Source organism: Haliotis asinina, chromosome 5 (genome assembly GCF_037392515.1).
Source record: "Haliotis asinina isolate JCU_RB_2024 chromosome 5, JCU_Hal_asi_v2, whole genome shotgun sequence".
Classification (NCBI taxonomy): Eukaryota; Metazoa; Mollusca; class Gastropoda; order Lepetellida; family Haliotidae; genus Haliotis; species Haliotis asinina.
This window is the reverse complement of record NC_090284.1, coordinates 16,613,099-16,619,705: the sequence shown is the minus strand read 5'-3', so window position 1 is coordinate 16,619,705 and position 6,607 is coordinate 16,613,099. Positions and strand designations below refer to the sequence as shown.

Below are 6,607 nucleotides of genomic sequence, written 5' to 3'. Positions count from 1 at the left end.
CCCGACCTTCCGCTCAAAGGTCAACCCTTTAATCACTAAACCCTGGATGAGGTCTTTACGCATTTGGGTTACGATGACATGTGTCACCCAAGTCAGCTATCTTGACCATACAATCCTGTTAGTCGCCTCTTCCGACAAGCATTGGTGGCTGAAGGTCAATTCTTACCTGGATCTTCACGGGTCGACCACAGTTACCTACCCTGACCATTAACTCTTCTCATCATAATCAAATCATAATGGCATTTGACTTTGAACCGTAACAATTTCATTTCGTATACATGCAGCTAAAATAGAACCTTTTATCATTTCATTACGACTCAGCGAGTCCCGGTCTCTCAGTGTTTAGATTATGCACCCGATATTACGTCAAATGTATTCCCGATCTATGAAAGTGTATAGTCATGATGTTTCAGACGTTTACAGTTTGGGGAAAAGCACGGTTATATACATACCAACCTAAAAGCATGACATGAGATTCGAACCTATAATCCATGCAGAGAAACATACAAACAGAAACCTCTCACGCCCTGAGTCACGGAAATCTGATCTTAAATCCTTACACAATGCTCCTAAATCCTGAGAATAATGCTCTCCAATCCTCAGATCGAGGCAACTCCAAGCCACAAGTGACGAAATGCCAGTTAGATGAAAGGTCGGCATTATGTCAATATTTTCATTCCATTTTTTTCAAAACATGACGGAGTAATTCCGAGATATGCATCCGTTTCATGCGTCCGGGCTCTTGTAATTGCATTCTAATGCGGGGTTAACTGATAGTGTGGTTGCAGGCTTCGAAACATCAATATGCCAAAATATAATCTCTCCTGAACTAATTCGAAAAAATCACACACGCCGGATTTGGTGCTTATTTGATTGTCTTCAATGTCCGTATCTCTAGTATAATGAATCTCGTAAAAGCGGCAACTGCAGGTGAAATTAGGAAGCAATTTTCCCATGCTTATCTAATAATTCAGATGTTTGTCGTATTAGCTGATCATAAGTCAACAGCAGTACCGGGCCGTCTTAATTAGTACGTGGCACTGCATAGCCCGTGTCAACATTGCCCAGTTCCTTAGTGGCGAGAAGATGAAGATGAATGGGACCCCGGTGGGAACTTGACCAAAGGTAGGCTCTCTCCAAAGACCACGTGACCAGCCGAGACTGCTCGTGTTTGCATATAAAATCATATGAACATTAACGGAGAAGTGAAATTAAATAACAAAATTGACCTAAATGAAATTGATGAAATTAATCTCATGAACCGCGGCGAATTAATGTTGTGATTCCAGGTAGAGGTTTGTTTAAGATGCATGACGTCTTGCAAACATGGTAACGGCGCTCCGGATGTGTATAACTGGAGACTGAAAGAGAAGTCAGTCTCATATGTTCTCATACCAGAGGATGACCGATAGAAAGTTTGTTGAGTCGGCTTCTTTAAGTTTCGGAATTGATCGAATTTTGGGCAAATCGTTTGAGGGAAGAACGGACAACGCCACTGATCATTGTCTGGAAGCATCAGTAAAAAATGGTGAGATGACATTCAGATATTCATTGCTGTTGTTGTTGTTGTTGTTGTTGTTGTTGTTGTTGATGATGATGATGATGATGATGATGATGGTGGTGGTGGTGGTGGTGATGGTGATGTTGTTGTTCGGAACTGTGTAGAGGTGTGTGATAAGTTTGGAATGAAGTGTTAAAAATGTGATACATGATTGTGGAATTCCGAGGAAACTGAAGAAAGAGGTATAACTCTTGTTATAAATATATTGAAATAGATCACAACTAGTCGCATCTTTAATATGGTACCATTATTCGAGAATTCTAAGGTATTTCTTTTTGATGTGCCTTGCTGAGTTGCACGTTTTTATGAAGTTTGGTTTTGAATTATTATTGTGTTGAATTATTTATCAGTAAAATTAATGTTAAACATCGTCTTGACTTCCACATGATCAGTGGGTTGTGTAATAGACGACAATGTAGAATTGGACATTATATTCTGCGTTTCACTGCATCTGATTGGTCATTGTACATATTGATGATTTGAATACATCTATAGATGGAACAACGTCCACCCACTGCCGTATTAGCAGATATGTGGTGTTTTATTTTGCTGTACATTTTAAACATTCCTTCCCAATCTAAGAAATGACTGGAACAGGTCCAAGTAAAATAGCACGTTGTGTGATTGTTTCCTGTAGATTTGATAGGCCGGAACATTTGAAATACCAAGTTTCAAATTCAGTGATATCTCCAAGACACGCATTGCTTGATTACATATTCTGACTGATACGCAACACTTCTTATGTTTGTGTCTGTTATTCAGAAATGTCTCAGCTTAATAAGGACTGTGTCAGATGCACTGCCGTAAAACTATCGTCAGCAAAGTTCCGCGCCGTCACGATTACATTGTAATAATACCAGAACATATCATCGGACATGATAAGCGCTATTCTCAGATGAAACTATTGCCTAGAAATCATATTAAAATTCCAATAAAAACGATAATTACAATAATAATTATAACAAGAAGTTGTTGAATTCGGTACTTACATATTGTTAATGCAAGACAGAGCTGAAAAGATATATACTGAAAATGGGTTGCTATGACTATGCTATGAGTTGCAACTGACTCTTGTTGCTATGTTTTGGAAATGTCGTAAAGACTCCAAACAAATAGTCAACAAGTTATCCATCAGGCTTACTGTCAGATCAGCCGTCCTTTTGGCAGGAGTCCTAAACCGTGAAATGTGAAAGAAACCTTCTCATTTAACATCGTCCTCTTACAGGAAGAAGGGAAAAATGTCCCTCAGCTTTAGTCCATATCGTCCTCTTTATATGAATAATAATAATAATCATCATCCTTGACGTTAGAAAGTGCCACACATGCAAATAATCATTTTGCATCAAACGGATAAACGTTTAAGACACTAGTTCAGAGGGCATCCTAATATAATAATGCCAAATTTTAACCAAAGTTAAATACCAAAATGAATACTTCGTAAAAATTTTGCCTATTGCAGAGAAGTTTCAGAAAATGTTTTAAAGTTTGGGCAAATTTTCTCAAATCTCCCGTTAGGGCCATAGCTGTGGAACTAGATTTGGTTATTGTTATTGAAAGATTTCAAACCTTCAAATGTCTTTGTCCCTATCAAAATGCCAAATGATTTTGTGTAATTAAGTTACTTTTGGAAGAAGATAAGAATAAGGGTCAGCCGTATCAGTTCAAGAATAATCCCATGTTTAGGGGACCTAGAAAATGAGTTAACATTTAACACAGTTAAACTTTCAACAGTTTTCAAGGTACATCAGGCTTCACGTGCGTGTGCATATCGTTTTACGCCGTTTCAGCAATAGTCCAGTAATGTCTAAGGTAGGGGCACCATGAACGAGCCTCAGAAAATCGAGACCGGTGACGAGCGTACGCTTTAACCGCAAGGTCACCCCACCGTCCTTTTCACGTTTGAACTGACCCTGAAGGCATTGCAGATCTCGGACGCCGATTGCTTTGGTAAAAAATACGAGCATGGGTGTTGTGCGGACGAAACCTTGAAACATATTCGTGGCCTCAGGATATTCTAACTTTAACATCTTGATTTTTAATTAGGAATCTATAGAAAGTGTCGTGCTAATACTGTAATGAGAAGTCACCTTGTGGAATTCTGAAAATACTTTCATTGCACTTGTTAATTGAGGACATTTGCTGTTGTCCCTGGATTTGTTGGTTTCTTGAAATAACTTACAGTGTTTTACCCAATCTTCATGCAAAAAGAGATGACTCTATATTTATATATACCCGAAAGATGTAATAAAGTTTTGTTATAGAGGACATTACAAAGGGGATGGTGTTGAACTTACCTTCAATTTGGGGAGTTCCATGACAGGAAGACGAAGGATGAGGTCAAAGGCACGTGGTCAATTAAACAGGGAATACGTGGCCATTGCTGAAAGTGTCCGATCGCACCATCTCCGCATTGGTGTTTTTCGCCGTTGACTTTTGTTGACGCAGTTCTTCTGTGTGCGTCATAAAACAACACTCTTTTACTCACAGATGCATCAGCGTTGAACGTCGCTGCTGCAGATGCTGGTCCGCCTCTCACCCAACACCGCGCCAGGATGAGGACCAACTTCAGCGCGTGGCAGTTGGAGGAACTGGAGCGAGCCTTCAGGGTGACTCATTACCCCGACATCTTCATGCGTGAAGCCCTAGCATACAGGATGGAACTGACAGAGGCTAGAGTGCAGGTCAGTACTCGGTTCAGGATCTTTATAACCAATTTGAAACCATGCGAATTCGTATGCCTACGTTCCTCAATAACTGTAACGTAACTGAAGTTACTTGTTATTGATGCCATGGAGTGACTTTTGTTTTGGGATTGTTTCATGGTGTAAATAAATTGCCGCGGTAATATGAGAAATGTGCGTTGAATAGTAAACATTGTACCCATTATGGAAACAGAGCCCATGCTTTCATCGCGAACACTTTAAACCTTTGGGTATCATGAATACTTTGTATCGGCATATAGTCACAAATTGCAAGTGGAGCAAGAACTTACATAAATACTTATCTTACCTCACACATACATATCGTTTTCTGATTCGCTAAGACTGTAGTTCATTGGTCCCACAGGGCCTATGGCTTCATGTACCCTCGATGTTTGTTTATGTTCCCTGGGCCCGAGGAGATCAGTGAACTACATACGTATTTATCTTACCGAACACCTCATTGTTAATTTTGAACTGTTTGAAGCATGCGTATTGGACCATGATAAGGGGTACTATGTCCACCTCGTGACCTGTGAACGACTTAATATCTACAAAATTGTTTCTGCATAATCTGACGTTAGATCGAATCTATTGTCATTATTGATGCTGTTTTAATAATTATGATGTCTCATGTATTGTAGACGTCATGACTGTTTGACTCAACCACCAGCTGATGATTTTGCAGGTCTGGTTCCAAAACCGCCGAGCCAAGTGGAGGAAACAGCAGAGGTCATCAGGCTGCCGGGAGCTTGGATGCTGCGATCATCACGCCAGTGACAGCTCAAACTCCACCACAGCATCAGTAAAGACCTCCAGCCCGTACTTACAAGTCATGCCTCCTGTTCTCAATTCACCAGAATCATTACAGCGCATCCCTAACACAGTGTTTGGAGCTTGGCCTTTCTCCAGAGAGGTACAGTTGAGATGCAGTATATCTTCATTGAGAGAGAAAGCGAGGAACTTCTACACCAACGTCAGCAGCAGCGGACAGTTTTCGTATAACTCATTCCAGTGAACCAGAAGGAAGGACTTCACCGTCAAATTACACAAGCGACAGATGATGGCATGAACACATCAGAAGGGCGTTTTACATTTACTTCAGGTTTCTGATTGACCACGCGTTAACCACACCATCACGCAGAACTTGTAAAATGAGCAAGCTACCATATACTTTATTTCCGGAAAATACATTCGGTATTAAGATTATAATGTAAAGTTAAAAAGATAAAAATTAAATGAATTAGTGCAACTTTGCATTAAATCGACTCTCGCGCCCTCTATCGACCGAACCCCACAGAGTTATGGCCCTTGTAACGCTCCTTACGAATATCCTATAACGCAACATATGATTTAGGCCAGTTCGCCAAACACCAACAACGCCGCAGTTTTCGATGTATGGCAAGTGTTATTTGTTTGGAAGCTGTTCGAATCGAAGTTTCACTTATGGACTTCAGTGTTTGTACCAATAGGAAGCTAAAGTGAGTTCATATGTCCCTATATGTATACCCTTATTATTATTATTGTTATTATATCCTAGACCAAAATATTGTCGGAGGAGCGTGACATTGTACCTTTAAAGAAGAAAACACAAAGATTATTTCCCTGTTCAGTGATTTTTGGCAGACACTGTACTACTCTGAAAACTTAACAAACCAAATATGATTATGATATTGGTTGGCCATTTGCCTGGTCACTTTGAGAATGTCATTGGAACTTTCTGAACTGATGATTTAGTGGTCACAGTGTTTCATCTGTCTGATTGCACATTGTGGGCGCCATATAACCAGTGCTGTGAGCCATGAATTGTCGACTCCATTTCGTAAGGGTCGCCGCCTTACAGATGTTGATTGTGAAACTGCCATTTTGAGGTGAATCTTTTATGGATCATTGTCCAGGATCGTATAAAAGTTTACTACATGCATGCACGTGTGTGTGTTGTGTGTACTGTACACGCTCATATTGGTATTTGTACTGCTAGCTAAATTATTCGAAACCGCTAGTTCTTAATTTATCCCTACATAGCAGTCAGTCAGGAAAGATAGCTACATACCACCTTTCTGCATATATCGCTATGAAGAGGCCATGTGTCTGATCAACCAACATGTTCTAAATAACGGCCTTCATAAATGTACAGTGGAGGCTGTCAAAACCAGCATCTGTCCAATCCGGCAGGTTGTCAACAACGGCATAAAATCTCAATCCCATCTATGACTTGTACACTTATCATCAGCTCTACAATCCGGCACATTGTCTAAACTGGATTATTTACTCAGTCCCAAGGAGTGTCGGTTTAGACAGCTTCCACTGTAGATGGTTTAAATAGCAATTACTAGACTTGACCGAA

The 6,607-nt window shown here is 40.2% G+C and overlaps 1 long non-coding RNA gene across 1 annotated transcript in view; it reads left to right on the top strand.

Moving 5' to 3' along the window:
• The window catches only part of LOC137283747 (uncharacterized), a 702,566-nt gene that overhangs the window by 385,010 nt on the left and 310,949 nt on the right, over positions 1-6,607 (top strand). The gene's annotated exons all lie outside the window — the stretch shown is intronic.